General features: G+C 37.4%; 1 protein-coding gene across 3 annotated transcripts in view; it reads right to left on the bottom strand.

The window, feature by feature from the left end:
• Positions 1-12,856, bottom strand: part of pxb (putative Hedgehog signaling attenuator pxb) — a 211,150-nt gene that overhangs the window by 137,438 nt on the left and 60,856 nt on the right. The window contains exon 1 of one of the 3 annotated variants that reach the window (XM_089738572.1): positions 785-803. The exons of the other annotated variants lie outside the window; for them this stretch is intronic. The gene's annotated coding sequence lies outside the window, so the exon portion shown is untranslated. Of the gene's footprint in view, positions 1-784; positions 804-12,856 lie in introns of those variants that run through there. 3 annotated transcript variants of the gene reach the window in all.

Below are 12,856 nucleotides of genomic sequence, written 5' to 3'. Positions count from 1 at the left end.
ACTCCTATTCGCACTGAAATAGAGTACAAAATCTAATAACACTGAATTTTTGTGGTGTTCGTCGGCTACTCTAGTTGATGCATTAGGCAGGAGTGTTCGTATTGAAAATAAAAGGCATTGTAAAGTACATGTCATAGTTAATGATGCTATTGGTGTTATTATAATAGAATTTCGGAAGTAAGAAGCTTAAGTATGGTAAGAATAGGGACATGAGGCTCTTGAAAATATTTAAGTAGTGGAAAGCACTTTTGTGTAGTTTTAGCGGTCAATTCTTTCATGTAACCACATTAGTTATTAACTAAAACAATAAAAAAAATATTTGATACAAATTCAGTTCCTACAAAGGAGAGAATACATAATATATAAATATATTATGACCTAAACATAGTTTCTACTATTTCGTCCCTTTACCACGGGTAATCTTGTTGTAAACATTCTTGGAGTTCGGAAGTAGGGAAGGAATGTAATCCAAGGTCCGCTTAAAATAGTTGACAGTTGCAAAATATCCTCTCAACGAAGTCCGAACTTAACTTGGGCTCATTAAAAGTTGGATAATAAATCGCAAAGCAAAACTGTCTGCGCAGACGTCCCAGTAAATAAAGATTAAAGTATTTAATCAGTTTGTACTGGTTTCGTCGTTTTCTTGCAATGTTAAAGCAAAGTTTTGACGTGACTTATATCTCATGGAATTTTGACGAAATTAAAACAAGAGTAACAAGAAAACAAAAAACAAAAGTTAAACGAAAAAAGCTTTGTAGTATTACGAAAAATCCCTTGTGCTTACTTGCGAACGAACTGGAAACAGACGATCGCGTACTTACCTGTAATAAAGACATAATCATTAAAGATCCATTAAGTACAAACAACAATTAAATGTTATAAAACATCACGTGATTTGTATTTAAGCTTTCTTGTTGCTATCGGAGATACATTAAAATTTGACAGTGCATTAGTATTATATTGGTGGTGTATTACTATTTAAATATATGCGTAGGTGTGGGATCAAAGAAACGTTGTGCGCTGCGGCTTACTATACCAAGATAAAGGCGTGTTATAGAGACGCCTATGCTATAGGGTAAAGATTAAAATTTTATTTACTACTCCAAAACGTTTGATAATCTATGTCTTAATTAACTAAGCGAGAGGAATGCTCTTACCACGAGAGCGTTCTTTTTAATTCTTTAGATTAAAACGTCGATTCGAAACTCAACCTTACCCGTAAGGTTTTTCGTTTTATTTTCGATTAAAATATCAGATTGATAGTCATAGAAACATCGTTCTGGCTTCATCAGTGTCGGGTGCTTTACATGTGTTTTCCCGAGTACCAATATCCATTTGCTCGTAACCGATTTGATTACGAGTTATTTTTATGTCCAATGTTGATGTTTACAACAAAATGTCGCTTAAGGAAAGACGCCAGCCTCTCTCCAAGCGAAGTTGTAAAAACACTAATAAATCACAGAGAAATAAATTTTGTTTTAATAAGTACGTCTGCTTCACCCAAAGCGACAGAACCAATAAATTCGAACCCTTCAAATTCACTTTTAATATTCAAACATAAAACGAACTGACAAAGATCCTTAGTGTTATAATCCCTAAGGAAATTTATTAAGAGGAACTCGAATCAATCACAAAAGGTAATCCTGTAGGGCCGTAAACAATCTGGACAAATGTCGATAAAGTTGTTTTACGATCTGCCACCTTGTTTATGGCTGAACGTGTTGAATCGAGACAAAAGTCCTGTGCAATGCGTTTACAAAACGGATAATACTCAGTGATATTGTTGGGAATATCAACGAATTTACGATTATCCACGGCACTATAAATTATGGATATGACGAAGATTAGCTTGATTATTGCATCGTTATCGATTCCTGTCTTTGTTAATGACTCTCGTTCTAAGATCGATTTTCATAAACATTATTATCACCATAAAATGGAAAAGACCCTTAATGAATATAAATTTAACGATTTCCTGACCGTGAATTTAAGAAATCAGAATCTAAGGAGTAATGAAGAATTTTGATTAGAATTCTAAGACATGTCTCTATGAGATATTTAAGCACAAAAGCTTCATTTCACGCGTGTTATATTAAAAGACTTATGAATATTCAATACGCACCAAAGACTTCGTTAACACACTTGACCTTCCCATATTGACGTTGATTCATATCTTTAACGGTGACTATTGCTATTTCATTACTAATATTCTATTCCGATCATCATAGTAATATAAGTCTTAAATCTAAATCAAGTAAGGTTGATTATTGTAAATATGATATTAAATACGTGATATATGTGTGAGAAATTTGAAATGAAGACGTGATTCATGATGTAGAACCCGTGGAAAGTGTAGGCAACAAACATTGGAATTTACCTATGATATGGGTGCGTATCGAAAAATTGTCTAACCATTGGACTAGGAAAGCTTTCACAATTATAGCTTGGTGCAAAGATTCTAAGTCAGAAATGTGTAAGTCCACCTTTACCCAGTAAAATTTTCATCATCATCATCAGCCTTTATCTGCCCATTGCTGGCCATAGACCTTGTGATCTACAGTAATTAAACTAAATAATATGTGTATATGTATGTATGTGTGTAATAATGTGTGTAAAATAGTATGTGTGGACTTGGAAATAGGTTTAGCTTCAGATTGTTTCAATTATAATTGATTAATCTAAGATACTGTGCGTAACTAATATTTTAAATCTTCATTTTAATTCGAATGTGTTAGTAGTTTTAAAATTGGAAATATGCAGTAGCATCGGCGATGTTTTTTTTTTTTTTTTATTGCTTAGATGTGTGGACGAGCTCACAGCCCACCTGGTGTTAAGTGGTTACTGGAACTCATAGACATCCACAACGTAAATGCGCCACCCACCTTGAGATATAGTTCTAAGGTCTCAGTATAGTCACAACGGCTGCCCCACCTTTCAAACCGAAACGCATTACTGCTTCACGGCAGAAATAGACCGGGCGGTGGTACCTACCCGTGCGGACTCACAAGAGGTCCTACCACCAGTAATTACGCAAATTATAATTTTGCGGGTTTGATTTTTATTGCACGATGTTATTCCTTCACCGTGGAAGTCAATCGTGAACATTTGTTGAGTACGTATTTCATTAGAAAAATTGGTACCCGCCAGCGGGATTCGAACACCAGTGCATCGCTCGATACGAATGCACCGGACGTCTTATCCTTTAGGCCACGACGACTTCTAAATACTCGGTGTGGTATATCTCAGTTTTAAAAACAGGTACCCGTTAGTAAGTATCTACCTACCTAATCCGTGTACAAAACTACCCTCCATAATTAAGCAATAATATCGTTGTACACTACGAAGCCTTTGCGTAATTAGTGGCATCGTAGGATCTTATATGTCTGTACAGGTATTAACATCCTGTCTATTTCAGTTAAGGGTCATTTGGGCTCCCGTTTGAAGGATATGGCAGTCTCAATTTAAAATTGGTTTAAAAGGGACTTTAACCTCATCACTCAAGGTAATAGGGTAATAGTAAAGTCATAAAAATACGATAAAATTCCGAGTCTATACGCGATACAATCAGTTTGACATCCGACTCACGAGTAATCGAAATCTTTGGTGCTGTCACGGACAGCGTCCGAGACGGTATGGGAATGAAATGCTTCTGACAAGGTCACTGTGCTCGCACTCAGATTTAACGATAGTGACGATATTTGGAGATACTGATTAAAGTGCAATCCGTAGCCATAAATGTATAAACTTAATACCGGAAAGGACATTAGGATAAATTTATGATTTGTACGACAAACAGCAAACTGGAAAATATTGTTATTTATTGCTTTGATGGGCGGACGAGCTCACGGCCCGCCTGGTGTTAAGTGGTTCCCGGAGCCCATAGACATCTACAACGTCAAATGCAACGTCAAACGTCATGCCAAATGATCAGTTTTAACGTTACAACGGCTGCCCCATCCTTCGAACCGAAACGCATTACTGCTTCACGGCAGAAATAGGCAGGGCACCGGGCGTCTTATCCTTAAATACCTATCTAGGCCACGACGACGACTAATGAATTTGAAAGTTTCACATATTATGTGAGAGGTTAAATATAAGCTATGAAGTTCTTAATTCTGCTAGGTTTCCGTAACTAAAAAAAACACTGTGATATGTCTTAATATGAATCATTATAGATCCGATTACGTTGCATTTCTTTTTGTTACTATTCACATTTTATATATGAAAATCCAGAGAAGTCCAAAACCAATAAAAAGTCAATCCCCAAAACAGGTTTATTAATAAAACGTCCATCGTACAATTTACGTCATTCCATCAAACTAGCCGTGACAACAATCGTGGAGCTTGATTGTTTCCTCAATACTCAGAGAGTCCATTAGAAAAATTGTCCGATCCATTTCTGAACGTTGCCTTTCTGAGAAAAAAAAAATAAGCGACCCAAGAGCAACAAAATGAAGAAATTAACTGGAAATCGGCGAAACAGCGAGAAGATAACTTAATCGTTCGCTCGCCAATAGTGTTGGGATGTCTCGTGAGTCATTGTGAGCTCAAATGAGGCGAATAACATTTATAATACATTATATGTATATGTTTTCTGTTTTCATTTAACGCTTTTTAAAAAGTAGCTTAGCGATTTGGTGATTTATATATGTTACTAGCTGACCCGGTAGATTTCGTAGGGCCTCAATCGATAAATAAAAGACCTAAACTTTTGTATAAAATAAACTTAAAACATACAAAAGGAATCCGTCTGACGGGGGGGACACATCAAAGGGAAAACAAAATTTTTATTTTTATTTAATTCCGAGCATTTTCGTATTTATTTACCTTTTAGACCTTCTCTGGACTTCCACAAATAATTCATGACCAAAATTAGCCAAATCGGTCCAGCCGTTCTAGAGTTTTAGCGAGACCAACGAACAGCATTTCATTTTTACATATATAGATGATTTATATATTGCATGTAACTTCATCTAATGTTCTAACGTTCGCCCATTTTGAACACGCTTTTATTAGTTTAACTTAAAGGTAATCTAAGGTCGTTCATTTACTTCCCTATGTATGTAACCTTTCAACGTAATTTTCCCTAACCTTTAAGACGTCCAATAAGTTAGAGAATTTCCCCACAGATAAAGGACTTATCAAAATACATTATAATAATGATATTGGCTTATTATTAGTATTAGTCGGCCCCTTCCAACACTACATGACGATCACAACCACTCTGTCAAGAGCGACGCGATTGAGAAGAAGAAGAAATTGGCTTAATATTACAACAAAGATAAGCTGATTAAAAACAAAAAGTTTTCGTATTTACTTACCCATACGCTGGGTATTAAAAGGTGTTTTTTTTTTAAAGTTTTGACATAACTTGTTTTTTTTTAATTATTAATATTTTTTTTCAAAAGTTCCTTTATTTATTGGAAGCTCACGCAAGAAACCTCGGTCAGGATCGACCCCGGCACTAGTACGAAACCGGTTTTGTTCCGGTGAGGTCTAAGCTGGATCCGTCGTTTGTAATGCCGGCCGTGATTGCTCCATATTATGTTGTGTGGCATTGTCGAGAGAGAATTCTGCAGCGATCAATGCTTATATGCTCGCATGTCTTGTCAGCTCTTGTATTATTTTTTGTGGCCATGTGTGTTCTGTTGATAGGAATTTTCAGTGTGTACGTATGCTTTATTGTTAAATTGCTTTAAATAGTTTTGCATTTCAACAGGATATCGATTTTTTATCTTCATTTAATGCTCTTTTTATATGTATAAGCGAGTCTACGTCTAACATGATGTTGAGTGGTTATCATGTAACTTGAACTTCCGTATGCAGACAGTTATTAAATAATTCAGTTAAAAAAATTGAGATTTAAAGACGACAATATAAACCTACCAAAGACTCCGTACAAAGCGATAATAATAAAAAAAAAATTATTTACAATATTTATACATATACATTTTTGTTTTCTTTTATTTTGCTATTTTGATATTAAATTTGATTTTATTAATGTTCGAATTTAATTCACATGTTAATAGCTTCCAACGAAAAAAAATAGAAAAAGCTCTGTTCACAAATAGAGCAGATAATGGTAATTAACTGTTCTCTGGTTGTCTATCTAATCGTGCATGTAGAGACAAACTAACACATCAGCTACTAAACAAATAAGAAGATAAAGTTCTAAATAAAAATAAAACCGCAATAAGCAAACTCCGACAAGCTGAGAAACTTGCATCGTAAATTCGGTATCTCGGTAGCAAGCGAGGCTTATGATACTTCAGAGAACACACCGCGCCGCCCTCACGCTACACCGCTCAGCCCACCAAGCTCAGCGGGATTTACACCTCTGCCCGTCTTTAAAACAGACGTTAGGACGTGTTTTAGGCTGTGACATCATTTTCGTAAAGAAACGATACTACAAATATCTTGGTATATATATTTTTGGACACATCTACTTTTATATTCATAAACAAATAATGTTTACGAACACTAACAAGAGATTCATGCCGTATTTACAAATCAGGACTTAAAGTTAGCTTATCAGTAAAGCTAAATTTTTTTGTACTTGTACAACCGTGTCTTGTGAGAAACTTATAAATAGTAAATAGTTTGCACAGAGATAAAATCTTATGCTTTCGGACAGGATTTCTTCGAATTCTTTCCCTTACTGCTTTGACCACCTTTTTCGTATGAACACTACGTGGACGGCCAGATCTTTTTCTGTCACAAACAGAGCAGATCTCATTGCACCTATTAATAGACCGGTACACAAACATTTTACTAATACCAAGCGTATGGAGAGTTTTAAAAATTGCATTTGGCTCCATACCTACTTTGTGTAATGCAATCACAGCGATTCGGTTCTCTTTATCACCCCACTCCATTTTAATATCGCAAAATATTGTACAATGTATTGGCGCCAAAATGAGAAAACTCAATGACCAATCATATAAAAATGACAGATTCCAAATTCAAATGTAATATTTTGTTTATTTTTAATTGTAACAGTATTTATGGCCAGACTAAGTATTTGGATGAAGAAACAAACAAAAACATTACAAAGCAGTTTAAAAGTTAAATACCTAAAAAGCAATCCCACTAATCGAACAAGTATCGTGATCTTAAACATCTAAAAATAATCTAAATTCCATTACTTTAAATATTTTAAAGATCATAAACTCAATAGGCTCGAATAAGGCTTAATTTGCTGTTAATCCTACTACGAGTAACTTGATTATGTCTGCACGATTTAGCTTACCCTCCATGAGTTCGTTATCAACACGGCCGGTCTTGACATCATGGACGTGTTCATAGTGTGGCACAAGTTCAGGAATTTTAGATTTATTTTTATTAACAACTAGCGACCCGCCCTCGCTTCGCTTCGGAAACATTAAAACACACATGAAACAAAAAAAAAAAAAAATTTTTTTTAAAAAAAGTAGCCTATGTTCATCAGGGACAATGTCGGCTTCTAATGGAAAAATAATTTTTCAAATCGGTCCAGTGGTTTCGGAGCCTATTCGAAACAAACAAACAAACAAATCTTTCCTCTTTATAATATTAGTATAGATATAGATAATACCGTCACCATATTCCTAACTTTGAGGCAGGCGTAGGAATATGCATAATAGACAAGATGGGGGTACCCAAAATCTAACTAAACATAAAATTTGGCTCGGCATTAGCAATTAATTGATAGAATTTTGGTGGATTGTATATTGCAAAACTTCAACAATAAATATTATGGTACCAGTGGATATGAACCACGGCATAGTAGCATTGCTTAATACGAATACAACCTTAGGCATGACCCCATAAATATAAAATGAATATATACCTTTTTTGTATTAAAACAAAAAGAATTTTTTTTTTTTTTTATCATAACATTAAAAGTCCACAGATAACAAACTCCCAGAATTACGAGAGCTTGAGAAGAATGATAAAGAAAAACGTACTTTATTTGACGTCGCCGTGAGAGGATATTACAATACGGAGATTGATGAAATTGTACTCTGAAAGTAACTGAAGGCCGCGATGTATTTAGCGGGGAGTTTTATTTCAATTTCGCTGATTCACTTGACGGCTCTTATTCCCGTGTCAGTCGTTTTTTTATTTCATAAAAGGCTTTACACACGATCAACAACACCAACCTATTATTTCCTATGAAAGTATTGTATTGCAAATATTTTTGCGTGTGTATGTGTGTTTTATGAGCGCTATTGTTTGTATTGGCTTAAGGATTTTTATCTCGATAGATGTCTAGACGAGGTCATTGTCCACTTGGTGTTGAGTAGCTTACACACCCAATGTTTACATTAAGGGTCAATTCCCACTGAAAGAGCAGCGGCCGGCAGCGTCTTTTTGAGGCAAAATATTACAAACTATTTTGAATCTTATCTACGTGATTAAAAAGTTCATAGTCATTTGAAGGCAAAGGAGGGGTAGCGTGGCGTCGCGAGGCTGCACGAGCCTTCTACCGACTAGTCAAAAGAGGCGCCGCGCGGCTGATCGCGGCGCAGCTAGCTGACGTGCGGCCGACCGCGGTGCAGCTGACAGACTCGCGGCTGCGCGCGAGCGACCATTTCATACCCGCCCGCCCTGCCGCTTGCGCATTTCGCGTCATTTTATTAGAGGGTATCTTGTTCTTCTTCTACAGCCAGTGCTATGATACATAAATCCAAATCTACCATATTTATTGCCACACAACTTTCCTTGAGTGAAGTAGATCGCACACTAGTTTTCAAAGCTACCACGCGGAGGCTCATTGCGGCGCCTCGGGATGCCGCGCTGCCTCTCGCGGCGCCGCACTACCCCGCGCGGCGCCACACTGCCCCTTGCGGCGCCGCGCTCAGTCACTTGCTCTTACGGCCGCTGCGCGCCGCTGCTCTTTCAGTGGGAATTGACCCTTACGCAACCACCTTCTGAGAGGGGTCGAATTCGGCCACAAGCAATGTGCAAAGCAAATGGAATGCCGGATATCTGCTTAAACCGGAAGATACTCTTATGCTACTGCCACTTCCATTCATGGAAGACCGCCCTCTCTCTCTTCGATCGGTTCCTCACTGCTGAGGATCGTGACTCCGTCCGATTTCGTCAACCAACTGTCTCCATCGATCCCGCCCTGCAGCCCGGTGGAGTGCGTCGCTGATAGGCATCCCCAGTTCCTCCGCTATTTTGGAAGACTGCCCACGTCCACCCTATCCTCATGAAGGGTGACCGGTCGGACCCGTCGAGCTATAGGCCTATCACGATAATTTTCTTACTTTCCTAGGTGATGGAGCGAATAATAAATACGCAACTCCTGAAGTATCTTGAGAATCGCCATTTGATCAGTGACCGACAGTACGGCTTCCGTCGCTCAGCTGGCGATTTTCTTGCATACCTTACTCACAGGTGGGCTGAAGCCTTGGCAAGCAAGGGCGAGGCTCTCGCTGTAAGCCTTGATGTCACGAATGCCTTCGATAGGGTCTGGCATAGGGCAATTCGATGTTACCATCTTACGAAATTCCCGAGGGACTCTGCATGTGGATCGCTAGCTTTTTGGATGGGCGAGACATCACTGTTGTTGTAGACGGCTGTTACTCCCATGATTATAATTAACGCTGGCGTTCCACAAGGCTCGGTGCTCTCCCGCCCACATTCATCCTGTATGACAATGACATACTATCTATTTATGGCATGCACTGCTATGCGGGTGACAGCACGGGGGATGCGCGATATATCGGCCATGAGATTCTTCCTCCATGGGTCCATGGATCCACGGGAAGTCCATGGGTGACGGTAACCACTCACCGTACCCTCGTCTTCCTACAAGGGCAATAAAATAAAAGGTGTAGTCTGTTTATTTTACTTAGTCTATGTATTGTGTAATCTATTCTCTGTTTTCCTTCACACTACGAGCACGTTTACATTGAATAGTCAACATAATGCACTCGGTACTGCCGGTAACATGTTTTCCGTTTTTGTGTTCTGAGCCAGCTGAATATTTTGTTCAAAACTGCTTCGCTAAGAAAGGTTTTTTTATTTATTGCTTAGATGGATGGACGAGCTCACAGCCCACTTGATGTTAAGTGGTTACTGGAACCCATAGACATCTACAACGCAAATGCGCCACCCACCTCGAGATATAAGTTCTAAGGTCTCAGTATAGTTACAACGGCTACCCCACCCTTCGAACCGAAACGCATTACTGCTTCACGGCGGAAATAGGCGGGGTGGTGGTACCTACCCGTGTGGACTCCCAAGAGGTCCTACCACCAGTAAACCATCGGATCGCAATCGCGTGCCACTGAGAAGATCCGGCGAGAAACTCAGTGGGTTAAAATAATATCATTAACCGTGTTTAAGTTATAGTTAGTTGCATTATTAAGGATTACTCAAAAACTAGTGATCAGATTTTCATAAAATTTAAAAAAAACCGTATGAGAAGCACATTAGCTTTAAAATTAAATATCATTGAATTCGGTTCGCCTAAAAAAATTTCGAAGATATACATTAATAAAATACAATCGAAATGAGTATGTACTGTATTGTATTGTATTGTATGAGTATGTGTATTTGGACGAAAAGGCGTCGTTAAAAATTAGTTTGAGCTGGCTATATCTAATGAAATATAATCCAAATTCTTAATTACGTCAAATTCTCAAGTTAGAAAATTTTAATTGGGGTTTGTGTAGGCAAGCCTTGAATTTGAAACAATCTTAATTAAAATTTTGACTTACGCTTGATGATGCGAAAGGAATTCCTCATAAAATATTTACAACGTGATAAAATAAAATTATATTTTAATTATTACAAATCAAACCTTGAGTCAAGTGTCAATGAAAACAATTTTTAAAAATTAATAAAAAACACTATCCGTTTTCAAAGAAATACACATAGAAAAACAAAAATAGGCTGTATATACACATACAGTATATGTCAGTAGACACTGACTAATTCAACATATAATACAGAAAATAAAATTTTAACAAATAATGTACTATTTGAATATTATTATGGATCTGTCAGTTTTCTATTACGTTATATGTTACTCTGTTATGTAAATATATGATGGTAAGTGTCAGCGCAACGTCTAGCCTCTGATACAAGAGGATGTGTTGAAGAGGTATATGAAAGAGTGTGGGATTCAGTTCCACAAGTGGGAATCGCGCGTTCCCATACGCTGGAATAAACAACCACTACACAAAAGCCGTAAAAAATGTTTTAATTATGTTTAAAATTCGTTAAAACTAAACTAAATACTACACGCTAATATCTTTACCGGTGGTAGGAGCTCTTGTGAGTCCGCACGGGTAGGTACCACCACCCTGCCTATTTCTGCCGTGAAGCAGTAATGCGTTTCGGTTTGAAGGGTGGGGCAGCCGTTGTAACTATACTGAGACCTTAGGACTTATATCTCAAGATAGGTGGCGCATTTACGTTGATAGATGCCTATGAGCTCCGGTAACCACTTAACACCAAATGGGCCGTGAGCTCGTCCCACATTGAAACAATAAAAAAAATGCACTTAGTAAAAAAAAAACAAAACAAAAAACCTAATTTGTTCGATTAGAAAAACAAAAATAAAAACAAAACAAAAAGACAAACAGCATCGATCATCCACGATCGATCATCCGCCCACGTGAGCATCTAATCAATTCCAGTGTTTCATATAATTCTGTCGCCTTTCATCGTCCGGTTGATAGCGGCGGCTTCCTTGGCACCTCAAGATTATACGGGAATTGTTTATAATAACGTACGCTTTATCTTTGACACCTGTCAAAGCTATAGTTTGATTGTCAAACCGAATCGGCTTTAATAGTTCTCTTTTTAACTGGTCAATTTCGTTTGATTGGATGGATTGGATATAGGAAATTATAAAAAAAAAAACGATTATTTACATGGTTAAGTTATTGCTGGAGCACAAACATATAAATATCTATATCATATATGTATATTATTATCTTGGCGGGATAATATCACACAATGACCAAATGTCTAAATAAATGGACAAAGGAATTGCAACTGGATGGAAGCAATATTGGGCTTTGAAAGAAATATGAAAGGCCAGGAATTGACATTAAGATCAAGAAGAAGACATTTGATAGGTGATCCTGCCCTCGATCCTCGATCCAACAGTTAGGGGCTCTGACTATTGCACTGCAGAGTCAGGCAAACCACTCGACTCAATCTACACATATAAATAAAATTGGAGTGTTTGTTTGTAATATTCAAAAAATCCCCGCTTTTTACTACATGCATATGAATATATATTATTCGGTACATACACCAACATAATATTTTTTACAATTTTTGTCTGTCTGTCTGTTTGTTTCTACCGTCTAATTTGTGGAACGGCTGGACCGATTTTGACGGGTCTTTCACTGGTAGGTAGCTGATGATATGAGAAGTAACTTAGGCTACTTTGTTTAGACTAGTTTCGCCTCGCGGCGCCACCCGCGGTACGACAATAACCGCGGGTAACATTGCGGGACTCAGCTAGTCTTCTTCTTTATATATGTATAAAAATGAATTGCTGTTCGTTAGTCTCGCTAAAACTCGTGAACGGCTGCACCAATTTAGCTAATTTTGGTCTTGAATTATTTGTGGAAGTCCAGAGAAGGTTTAAAAGGTAGATAAATATGAAAATGCTCAGAAATAAATAAAAAATAACAATTTTGTTTGTCCTTTGATGTGTCCCTCGTCGGACAGATTCCTTTTGTTTGTTTTAAGGTTATTTTATACAAAAGTTTAAGTCTTTTATTTATCGATTTAGGCACTACGAAGTCTGCCGGGTCAGCTAGTACTCCAATAAATAAACAAATCTTATAGTCATTCGAAAACACTACGTTAGCTTTCTAAGCAAATTCAGTTACTCTGCTTA

The sequence above is a fragment of the Bombyx mandarina genome, chromosome 25 (genome assembly GCF_030267445.1).
Source record: "Bombyx mandarina strain Sakado chromosome 25, ASM3026744v2".
NCBI classification, from domain to species: Eukaryota; Metazoa; Arthropoda; class Insecta; order Lepidoptera; family Bombycidae; genus Bombyx; species Bombyx mandarina.
The sequence above is the reverse complement of the archived record's forward strand: the minus strand, read 5'-3'. Positions and strand labels throughout refer to the sequence as shown.